Raw genomic sequence first — 11,950 nt, forward strand, 5'->3', positions numbered from 1 at the left:
TGGGATTGACCATCTATTCTTGAAGTGCTCATTCCAGTAGCTCCAAAATATTGATAGAAACGGCGCCTGGCCAAGTCCTTACAGTCAGTTGGGAAAGCAAGGGAATGTTAGTGTGTGATTATTGTTACTATTAGAGACCGAGAATATCTCTGCATCTCAACAATAACCACGGGAAGGAAGTTGTGTTAGTTGGGTGGGGTAATCAAAAACATAGATCAGGATTCACTATGGAAAGTTATGTGACTTATGCAACTTCAATTTTACTCATTAATACGGATAATGTTGTATGAATATAGTATTAGCATTTCTTATCTAATGTTTTAGATTAGGTGTTCAATTGTTAACCATCGCGAGAATAAACAATTAATCGCTCAAAGTGAGCCTTAAAAATATCATTTATGTCTGAAAGATTGTGCATATTAATTTTCGGGATTTCTTTTTGGGTATTTTACCTCTTATGCAAGGCTAGTTCATAACAGAGTAGGGTATCAATAACAGAATGAGGTATTATTGAGTTAATTTCTCCTGCTCGGGTAAGTACAAAACAGTAATGTTAGTCATTCTTGCATTTGAATTGTAGAGGTGATAATATTGTGCACTTTGCTTTGTGCACCACAATAGAGTGAGACGCTTAGAGTTAATAGGGAGTTAGTGCTAGTAATGGACTCCGTGCGTATAATGGACCCCCTGAACAAAAACCGAGAGTTTACGCTTGAATCTACAATTTCCTGCAAACTTCCATAGGATAAAGTTGATTCACTTATCAGGGTAGTAGTTCCATACAATTGTTTTGCCCTGGGAGACTGAAATTTAGTTATATTAACTAATTTATGAATGTAAACGCGCTAGAGGGTCCATTACTAGCACAGAAGGGGGGGTCCATAATAGGCAACAGGAACATGTGGAAATGGAACATGTAAATCAAATGGGGGGGACCATAATACGTATGTAAATAAACTCGATGTTGCATATTATGGACCCGGGGGTAGCCATAATAGGCAACCTGGCTACATAATTTGAAAAAAAAATATTTTGATAGTAAAAATAAATGTTTTACCATGTGTTATGTACGAAACGCGATGCTGATACCTGCTGCTTGTCATCTAGTGCTGCAGAATGACAATTTGTCATTACTCTAGCGAAGCGATTGAAGCAAGTTTCCGTCGCCATTACTAGCACTCACTCCCTAGATGCTTATTTCAAGCAACTATATTATAATTTCCTGAAATATTGAATAAACGCCACTGGTGAAGAATTGCATTAATTATATATTAACCCTTAAATGCGCAATGTTGTTTTGAAACAATTGAAAAAATTCCAATGGTTATTTACATTGAAAATATTTCCGACGAATTCTAAAAAAATCGCCTTGCGCCTTTAAGGGTTAATGTACTTCTTCCCCATCATACTAGCATTAAACCGATAATTTCTCTACTTGGTGTTAACAAAACCTATCCTTAGAAATTCAATAGAGAGAAGGACTTTTTTATAGTATGATATTGCGCGAAACATTCTTCCAAAATTGTGTAGAAGTATTAAAACGGAACATGGAAATGGAAATTAATTTATATTTTTTGCCATTCCAACGTTTATTTTCCATGTTTGAACGTTTATTCCAATTAGGGGCCTTTTACAAATTACTTAACGCTGCAGGTGAAGTGAAGTGAACCTTACAAAAAATTAAACCTTTCATACAAAAAGTGCTATACGAGGGTCCGAAATCATCAAAATTAGCGTTACGTAATTTGTGAAAGAACTTTTAGCAATCAGCACGCAACTTATTCAAAATTCTTTAAGAGCTTGTTTAGATCACCAAATAATACATTGAAGCGTTGATGAAGTTAGATTTGATAGGCTCATCAATATATTAAGAGCTTGATGATAGTTCGAAAACTTCTTAAACATATAACAAATTATATTGATCTACTTTCCGTAATGTTGGGTGTGTTACTGGGTAAGATCTACCATGGTCACATTGCCAGCTACAGGCAAATCCGGACCCAACCTTCCCCAATTTCCAATTCTATAGCGCTACACCAATGCTACACCAAGCCTTCCTTCTAACTTCCTAGAGGCTTCCCGACCGCAAATAGTAATACTCATGCCATGTAATGCTTTTTAGATTGAAATCAAAAATTAAACCCCATAGTGCTTCTTTTCTGTTTATTTCCAGTCATCACATCTGTTACCAAGTGAAGAAGCTGAAGTTATCGTCTATTAATGATGAATTTCTTTTTTTCTTATTTATAGTGAACGTAGTTATTCTAAACGTCCGTCAACCATCACTTGCCGAATGGAGCGTTTCATAACTTTTAAATAGCTACGCTCCCAACGAAAAACTCATTTATGTAATATTTTATTACTATCTGTATAAACTGGAAGCGTTTGGTACGGGAGGTCCACGCTGTCTTCCTTTCCCTTCGATTTCAAGGTATGGAACGACTTTGAGGGTTTACAAATCCTGAAGACGCTCAGTATTTAGAAGTTATCTCTGCGGTAGGAAATACTGCGTAGTTGGCCTGGCCGTATGAAAAAAAAAATGACAGAATTTAGAACCCGTCATTTTCCAGGCAGGATGCTTTCAAGTATTGGCTGCGCAAGTATGAGATTAGATTGGATTAGATTAGATTAGATTAGGAACAAATTATATTAGTCCACAGGTGACCATTTTGTACACGCGATTCCTCCGGTGTGTTTAGTTGACGGATACAATATTCACCTCTATAACGGATTTAATGGCATTCAATCAGCTAACAGTAGGCCATGACTTGTCCTCTTCCTTTATCGGATAAACAACGGACTCAGAACCAGTGTTGTAAAATGTCATATGCATTCGTTTGTATAATTTTCCCAGAACTTTTTTCAGAAGTTAGCTATTGATTCTTGATGTATGACGAACTTATAGCGCATTAATGTGCCTACAACTCTGGCTAACAAGACATTGCTGTAAATATTTAATCTGCGGCGTGAGAGGCAAAATGTCATTCAAATGACATTATGTCAAATGACACGTGACATTTTGGCGAGTTTTCACTCTCCAGCCTTAGATGTTATATTTAGAGCAATGTACCCTTGAACAAAAATATAGCTTTACTAAAGCGTTATGTGTACATCTAAAATTATGATGTGAATTTTATTTCTAAGGAAAGTTATTAACAAATTAGTCAAATGACATGCAGATGACATTTTACAAGCCTGCTCAGAACTATTTACACTCTAATGCTACGTTTAGACAAGGCAAGCGAATTGAGCAAGTCGCTTGAATCGAACGCGAACTGAACGTGTAAACACCTTAATTCAATTCACTTGAACGAAAAGAAAGTTGAACATGTTCAACTTTTGGCAAGTCAATTGAATTCAACTGAGTTGTCAAAACCCTGTCAAAACGTAGCATAAGCGCGGCCGCACATTTGTAGGAAATAATTACGGTAAGTGGAGATTGCTTCAATTTCGAATTGTTTTATTTTTAATATGATTCGACTTGTAATGTTGAAGGCACCTGGAAGAGCACCGGATTGATTGTTTTTTTTTTATCGGTTTCGGCTCTAGAAGGGCGACAGATTGATTGTTTCGATATTAATCGATTTCGGCCTAAGATGCTGAAGGTGCTCGGAAGATTGACTGATCTGGATGGATTGTTTTATTTTCCATCGGTTTCGGCTTGTAATGTCAAAGGCGCTCTAGAAGAGAGTGTTCTCTAAAAGCATCTAATTTATATGTCTAAAAGCATCTAATTTATCGTTTTGTTTTTCATCGGTTTGGTTTGTAATGTAGTTGGCACTGTAAAGCAGACCCCACACGACGGAAAAAGTTTGACAAACTCTTGATTATTGAAGAAAAATATTGAAGGTGTGAGTGCGAACCCAAAATATTGAAGTAAATATTGAGGGAAATCAGAAAAGTTTGATATTCCTTTCAATATTTCCCCTCATCTCCCCCCGCAGTTTGCCCACAGGAGTCGATGACGGTTGAGTGTGTGCGTATTTAATGCGTTATACCGCTATTTGATTCGTATTAGTTCAAGAAAAAATTGAGTTTTCCTTCAGCTACGGTCATGCCGGCTAATCAGTGAAAATATTGAAGGAAAGTTTGATGAAATGATGAATGACGAAAAAAGTATTGTCAATATATGCCTCGTGTGGGGTCTGCTGTTTTGTTTTGCTCATCGGCCGGCAGCTTGCAAGTGGGCTAGTCTCAAGGAGCTAGACCAAAGGTGACGCAGTTGCAATCGATAGTGTGCGTGATTTTTGTGTAAGATACACAAATGTCAAAAAAGTAAAACTGTCAGCCATGTTGCCTACGTCACTATTTGTGTTTACTTTCAATCGATGGTGGAAAAGTGTCGAAAAGTTAACTTTTTATCAAGTTTTATTTCATTTCGTGCGGGGTTTTATTCGTTTTGACTTCAGTTCTCGATCGGTATTTTAGTTATGCCGCGGTGTGCAGTGAATGTGTGCCAAATAACCTCCGGAGAGGCAAAAAAAGTGAAAATTTAGCCAGCTTCCACTTGTTTCCAAAAGAGCCCACGAAGCGGGCTAAATGCCTCAAGTTTTGTGGAATCATGAAAGATCCTGGTACAGTATTGTACGTTTGCTCCCAACACTTCAACCCGGATGCATTCGCCACAAATGCCACCATTAAACGCGATCTAATCAGCTGTGGCCGGAACATTTTGGTTAAAGATGGTAAGATTGAATATACAATTTCTTCATTCAGCTCATTAAAGGGTTGTTTGTTCTGATTTTAGCTATTCCTTCAATTCGTACCGTGGAGGTGGGAAGTTCTACAAACGTTATCGCCGCAAAGAATAAAAAGCATTAGTTGCATTAGTTGCCAAAAATGCATCCGTAGACTGTGCACTCGAAGATCCTTCAGATACGGTTCGTGGTTATTCAAACATGGATGTACTGCTTGAAGCAATTGAATTAGCTGTGCCAATACCACTTGATCGAATTTCAACAAACCAGCTGGCGTGCAGTGAGTTTGAGGATATCAGAATTGGCGATACCTTGGAAGACTCTGGATGCCAAGATGTTCTCAACTCCACTTTTCTCGAAGACGTTAAGACAGTTCCAAGCAACAAATCGGAGAAAATAACCACGAAACGTAATAAAAAGTTGGACTACCTGGAAAGATTGGCTCGAAGAAGAAAAGCTAAAATAAAATTGCTCCAGAATCAGGTAATAAAACAGGGAATTTGTTCTACCTATAATAACATGTTTCTATATTAATAACTTTCGAAAAAATGCTTTTTGGATTGAATTGCGTCGTTTTGCCTTTCTAGTTCACGTAGAGTATTACGAAAACACTACCCGGATAAAAATTTACAGTAACTTGAATGACATAACCCATTAAAATACAATAAATTGTGTGGTAAACAATATAAACTATTGTACGCTTATTGTAAAATGTACACGGTTGTAAAAGATCTTTATTGTACTTACATTAACATATCAATATATTTAAATGTTACCAATACATTCTATTATATTTTTATTGTTCGCTTATGTTTGGTATTGCACATCCAAAAACTAAACAAATTATGAAAGTTTTCGGTTTGGATGATCTGGAAATTCGTCTAATGTAATTGTATTAATATAATTTTGGAATATTTCATGGGTTTATTATATTGTTGAAATAACAATTGAAAACAATAAAATTACAAAGCTTTGCTTATAAAATGAAAAAAAATGTTATACCGATTCTCAAGTAATATATTTTCATATTGCAAGTCTAGAAATGTTATGCAATAAAAATTGGAATTAAAAAATAGAGGAACAAAACTTTGCTTATCATTTTACTCGGAGAATGGCTGGATTCGTTTGAGCGTGTACAGTTTTGTTTATAATTAGTGAAGAGATGAAATTAATAAAACTGTAAGGTGCAGAAAGTGTCTTTTTCATTACAGTTTCTGGTGTTGGGCAACGGTAGATCACTATGGCTTCTGTAGCGTGGTAAGTATCTAAAGTGTTAGAGCGCGTTACTGCATCATTACCGGGCCTGAGCGCGAGTATTTTAATCACACTCGCCGTGCTGTCATTTTAGATTAGTCAAACTTTTTCGCATTGGTTACTATTTTCGGTTATCATTTTGGAGGCTGCATTCCGTACCGGTAACGTTTGACATTTGGTAGTTCATCAAATAGCAGCGGTGTTATCGCGCTGCCAAATTTGGTTTAGCGCGTTTAGTAGCGACCGGTAAATTGTCAAGTAATGATACTGGGCTGGCAAACGGCTTATACTCACCACCGGTAATCGTAATCTTATACTACAAAAGTTCAATGTACATAATGGACGCAGTAGTTCATCCCGAACAAAAAATAAATAAAAAAAATTATCGTCATAATACCTGATGACATACCTGGTAACATGTATATGTATCCTAGTTCCTTTACAGAAATGAAGCTTATGATGAAATACTGATGCTTGGCCAATCTCACCAACGGGATATAAAAAGAACTGATGCAGGTATTTTTTTCTTTTCTTCTCGACGAACTTTTTCTAATAAAACTAACATCCTTCTATAATTTACATTTTTCACAGGTTTATAACTACATGTATTGTCTATCCGGAACAAAGTTAGTACGCTTTTTATACCGAAGTTGGATTTTTCTCCAGATACAGGCAACTTACCTAACTTCGAAAGTAGTGCGCTGGATTCGCCTGAAGATGCGCTAAACAACACATCAATTAGTTTGACAGATAAAACTTTGGAAGAAAGTTCGGTTCGAAAGTCCCGACAGCAAAGTGATGTAAAATGAGTGAAAATGAAGTTTTAAACTGATTTAAAATAAAATAATTTGTAAAGCAAATAATTGTATTGTATTTTTATTGTAATGTTGGAGAATAATGTATTCTAAATCCTGTTCTATTACTATTGTAAAACAATAGAAACAGTAATTGAAAACATTTGAAACACAATGTTTTCTATTATTTTGTCGCTCGAAACATCCCATTGAAGAACCGTAAAATCAATTGTTTTGCTCAAAATTTTGTATGGAAAATTTTCGATTTTTTTATTGTAAAGATACATAACAACCCCCCTTTTTTATTGTAAAAGTCCCATTTACCATTCATTTTATCGTGGAAAACCATTATTTCTCATGTGATTTTATTGTCAAAATTCCATTATATTCAATGGTAAAAATTATGTCTTAAATGGTGTTGTAACAATAAAATTTATGATATTTTAATGATATTTTTTATCCGGGTAATGCTACGTTTTGACAGGGCAAGTGAATTGAACAACTCAGTTGAATTCAATTGACTTGCCAAAAGTTGAACATGTTCAACTTTCTTTTCGTTCAAGTGAATTGAATTAAGGTGTTTACACGTTCCATTCGCGTTCGATTCAAGCGACTTGCTCAATTCACTTGCCTTGTCTAAACGTAGCATAAATCACAGATAACAGAAAACGAATTGCTATCAGGATCCGACATTTGCAGAAACAAGACAGAGAGAAAAAAATCCAAAAATTCAAAAATGCAAAAAAGAATAAGATCAAGAAAACCATATTGAATGAAAGTAAAAGTGCTGTAACAAGAAAGAATGAGAGGAAATTGAAGCATTTTAGAAATTAATGTTTGTATAAGTATTATGCTGTGTGTGTGCGTGTGTGAGTGTGTATTTGTGTAATAACGAGAGAAAAAATACATACATTTTAACCAAAAAGTAAATTTATTCGAAAGAGCCTATTCAGATCACAAGCTTTATAAATAAGTATCTTGATGTCAAAGTTCAAACGTTTTTTTTTATTCGGTATGATATCCAGTTATGAAGCTCGCAATCTGAACAGGCTATAAGAATTAATTAAAGAATGATATATCACATGAGAACATCCAATTTTTAAACGACATAAAAAAAATTAAGCGCCTTTTTTAGTATTGCGGTTTTTTTTGCGTACAAGGGCACGCTAAACACAGTTTTACAATAATACCGAAGTACGTGAACAATGCTCTTATCGATAATGAGAAAAATAATTGAGAAAAATCGATTACAGTTTTACAGCTGAAATTCTTGTATAAAAAAATACAATGGTGTTCAGCATCGAGCTAAATTCAGCTGTTCAACATTTGGCAAATTACCATATAAGTTCAATTTTATTATTTTCTAATAAATTCATGGCAAAAATTCGCCGTATTTCAAAGAAATCTCGTATTTTATTGTATTTCCCATATAAACTACTTACCGTGAGCAAGTAGTGACGTCACAACATTTTTGATTACTACTACATACACATATACTGGTCTGCGTCACCTTAGTAAGTCTAGCTCATTGACTTCCGTGCACCAACCGTTCGGAGCATTTTGATCAGTCTAATAAATAAAAAGGCGTGAATCCACTTTATCAGCATTTTCTTATTTTCCACATGGGTCAGAATGCTCGGAACGGTGGGTGCAGTTGACCTCCAGAAATGTCAAATCAGAGACTTGCCCACGGGCAAGCTGACAGCCATTACCACTCGCGCAAAACTGGATAGCCTTTTTACGTACATTTATTGAAGGATATCTACAGTTATGAGGTTGAGGGATATCCGATACTATTTGTGCTTAATTAAATCTGCTACCCAAAAATTTGGGCAGAAAATTAGCATTTTTTTTATCAATGTGGTATATAAGAAGGTTTGAATTCACTTCATCAACATCTTTTTATATGCCCCATTGGTCAGAATGCTCGGACCTCCACAATCGTCAAATCAGAGACCAACCCGCAGGCAAGCTAGCGGTCATTACCGCTCGCGGAAAACTGGATAGATGGAAAAATGAAGTCGGATGTCAGTTCGGGGCATAATGCTGAAGGCCGAATTGTCTTATTTTCAATCAAAGTTAATTGCCTATATTCCGGATTGCGAGTGATTTAACTATGCGTCCAATGTGGAAATCTCGCTTAACTTTTCAAAAGGTCCTAAGTAAATTTTTTTTCGTGAATTAATTTGAATAGCGCAATCAACAGAACAACATGAAAGCTTTTGATTGCAGTACTCAAATTAATTTATGAAAAAAATGTTACTTAGGACCTTTTGAAAAGTTAAGCGAGAAATCTCGAACTAATTCAGTAGCCGCTAGGTTGAGAAGGCCGACGGATGTCCTTCGTAGCTTAGTTGGCTAAAGCACCAGTCTAGCGTATTGAGGGTTGTGAGTTCGAGCCCCATCAAGGGAAATTGCTTACCTCCAATACATTTTTCAAATCAATATCTTCCTCATAATGTACATATTCATATATGAGTTTTCAAAACATTGTAAACGAATTGTCTTGTTTTTTTCTTGCTTTCGGTTTGTGAAGTCTTCGGTAGCGGGGAACGGTACATACTGGAAACGTCATCATTGCTCTTGGTTTTAAAGCCTACTTTACACGTCCATAGAATTTTCCGCCGGATTTTGGTGTAAGGTAGCCTTTACGTCCCCATTTAAAATGCACGGGGACCAAAATCCGGCGAAAACATTTCGCGAGGTGTAAAGTAGCCTTTAGAATTGCAGGTTGCAACCAATAATGATAATATTGCTGAAGCTGAAACTTTTTTTTTACAATACGTTGATGATCTTTTATGAAGTTGAAAAACACTTTGAAAGTTTGGCAAGGTTCCTTTGTGTTTGTGTATTTCTAAAAAAGTAAGATAGAGGCCACTCTTTTCTCTGAAGCTAGCCTTGGAAAATGAACGAACATCGTGCGTATAGATGATTTTTCGTTTTTCGTTTCATAACTTTTACCTCTCACTTACTTTTCGGGAGAATTAACGCAGAACACACCACTACGCATGTAGGTATCATATTGTTCGTTCCACAAAGGCTACAGCCGTTTGCATTGCTGATGGACCGAAAAAGCTCGGATATGAAAAACATCGAGCAAGTTAGCTTTGCAATCGAAGTGAGCGAAAAATAGTTTTCACTCTCCAAGTCCGCATTGTTTTTCTTTTCCGAAAAGCGATTTCTCTCCGAAAGCATCCCGTGCTCCTGAGATTGAGTGAATATTACGAACCCTGGAAATATCACATCTTGCGATGAGTCAGCCGCCCGTGGGCTGCAAGTCTCTATAATAAAGACATAAAAAATATCACATTTACGTGAATACAGGTTGGTAGATATCGTGTTAAAAAAAAATTCTTCCTAAATTTTATGTAAAATTCCGTTCACTGAAACGATAAAATTAAACAAAAATCATTATGTTACATGTAGATAAAATTTAGTAGAATTTTATTACCGAAGTGCGAAAGTAGTACGCTGGATTAACATAAAGATGCGCTAAACAGCGCTTCATTTAGTTTGACAGATAAAACTTTGAAAGAAGTTCTGCTCGGAAGTTCCTCGAATTCTAATTTGGAGCATCACTTTCAGAGAACCTTTTATGAGTATACTTTTGTTCCTACGAACTGAAAATTGTGAAAAATGTGTTGAAATAATGGATTCGGGCAACTCCATTTCAATAAAAATCCATGAATAGATTTTTAAATCAAGGGATCTACTTAAATCCTAATACAACTAAGGCTGTTTTTCCTTTTTTATTTACTTTATTAAAATGATTTTTAAAAATTTGTTTCAAGTTCATCACTGTGTATTTTTATTTGACTACAATTAATATTTTATTATCCTGAAGATTCACAAATTCTCAAACAACACCTGATTTTTTTTTATTGTTTCATTGTTTGTGAATTTTTTGTGTTCTTATCTCATTGTTTCATTGCATTTGGAGATCATAATTGACAAAAATCAAACAGCGTAAAAATGAGCCTTGGAGCGCTGTAAATGTTAAAAAATGTATTCTTTGGGAAGGTACCTGTAAAAATTGTATTATTATTCGTTATCAATTAAAACCGGTATGAAACACAGTCACATATAATGATGAATCTATATATTCATTCTATATATATATAAAACAAAGTTGGCATTCGTACGACCGCGCATCACACAGGAATAGACAGCCCAATTTTTGCTAATTTATATTCGTTTTCTTCTTCTTTTTACGAGGAAAAACGTTATGATGAAATTGGAATGCTTTCAAAATCAAAACTCAATATTTTCAATGAAATGGTTTTTCGTACAATTTGCATTGAATTTTAAAATTTTGATCATATTCTATCTATAAATATAAAACAAAGTTAGCATTTGTACGACCGCGCATCACACAAGAATAGGTAGACAGCCCAATTTTCGCTTTGCTCATATTCGTTTTCTTCTTCTGTTTACGAGGAAAAATGTTATGATGAAATTGGAATGTTTTGTAATTCAAAACTCAATCTTTTCGATGAAATGGTTTTTCGTTTAATATGCATGGAATTTTTAATTTTTGACCATCTATATATAAAACAAAGTTGTGAAAAAGGAAAGATCATTCTGAAGAACCGATTTGTTTTCTAGAAAGATTGTAGACGCAAAAAAAGGAATTACAAAATTGATCATTTTTTGGCGAGACAAAGTTCGCCGGGTCGACTAGTATACTATATAATGATGAAATCCAAAACAGAGTGAACGGAATTTCAGGTGATTGTTTCACGCGAATTATGTTTTGTTTTTGTTTGCACCAATATATTTCCGTCGTCATTAGGCCCATCATCCAACATGAAGATCATCGGGTTCTCAATTTTTATTTCAATCAATTCAAATTAAATTAAAGTTAATCACAAATCATCCGATGGATGGTCTTTTGCATTGTACGGATTTCGGTCTCACTCGGTACTGGTTTTAAATGAAATATTTGTACTTCCCATTCTCGACAGCTCTCATTAGTTACGTTAATGGCGTATTTACCATTTTAAAAGTTCTCAAACATTTTTCTATACAATCTTCAAATGACACCGCCCGAATGGGGCATAAAAATCTCCTAGCAATCTATAAAATGAGGCAACTCTTCCAATCGAAACTCCGGACCTTCGAAACTGCATTTAGATGAAAAATAACCCTCTGAACCGCTGTGCATACCCAGTCCATACTTTTTTATCCGCTTCCCGCCATCATGCG

The 11,950-nt window shown here is 35.3% G+C and overlaps 1 long non-coding RNA gene across 1 annotated transcript; it reads left to right on the forward strand.

Annotated features, from left to right (window-relative positions):
- The first annotated feature begins 5,858 nt into the window (after positions 1–5,858).
- Positions 5,859–6,741, forward strand: LOC134217063 (uncharacterized). The gene is made up of 3 exons (XR_009980904.1): positions 5,859–5,954; positions 6,386–6,467; positions 6,543–6,741. It is a non-coding gene; the product is annotated as an uncharacterized LOC134217063 (long non-coding RNA).
- The last annotated feature ends 5,209 nt before the right edge of the window (positions 6,742–11,950 follow it).

The sequence above is a fragment of the Armigeres subalbatus genome, chromosome 2, assembly GCF_024139115.2.
Source record: "Armigeres subalbatus isolate Guangzhou_Male chromosome 2, GZ_Asu_2, whole genome shotgun sequence".
Classification (NCBI taxonomy): domain Eukaryota; kingdom Metazoa; phylum Arthropoda; class Insecta; order Diptera; family Culicidae; genus Armigeres; species Armigeres subalbatus.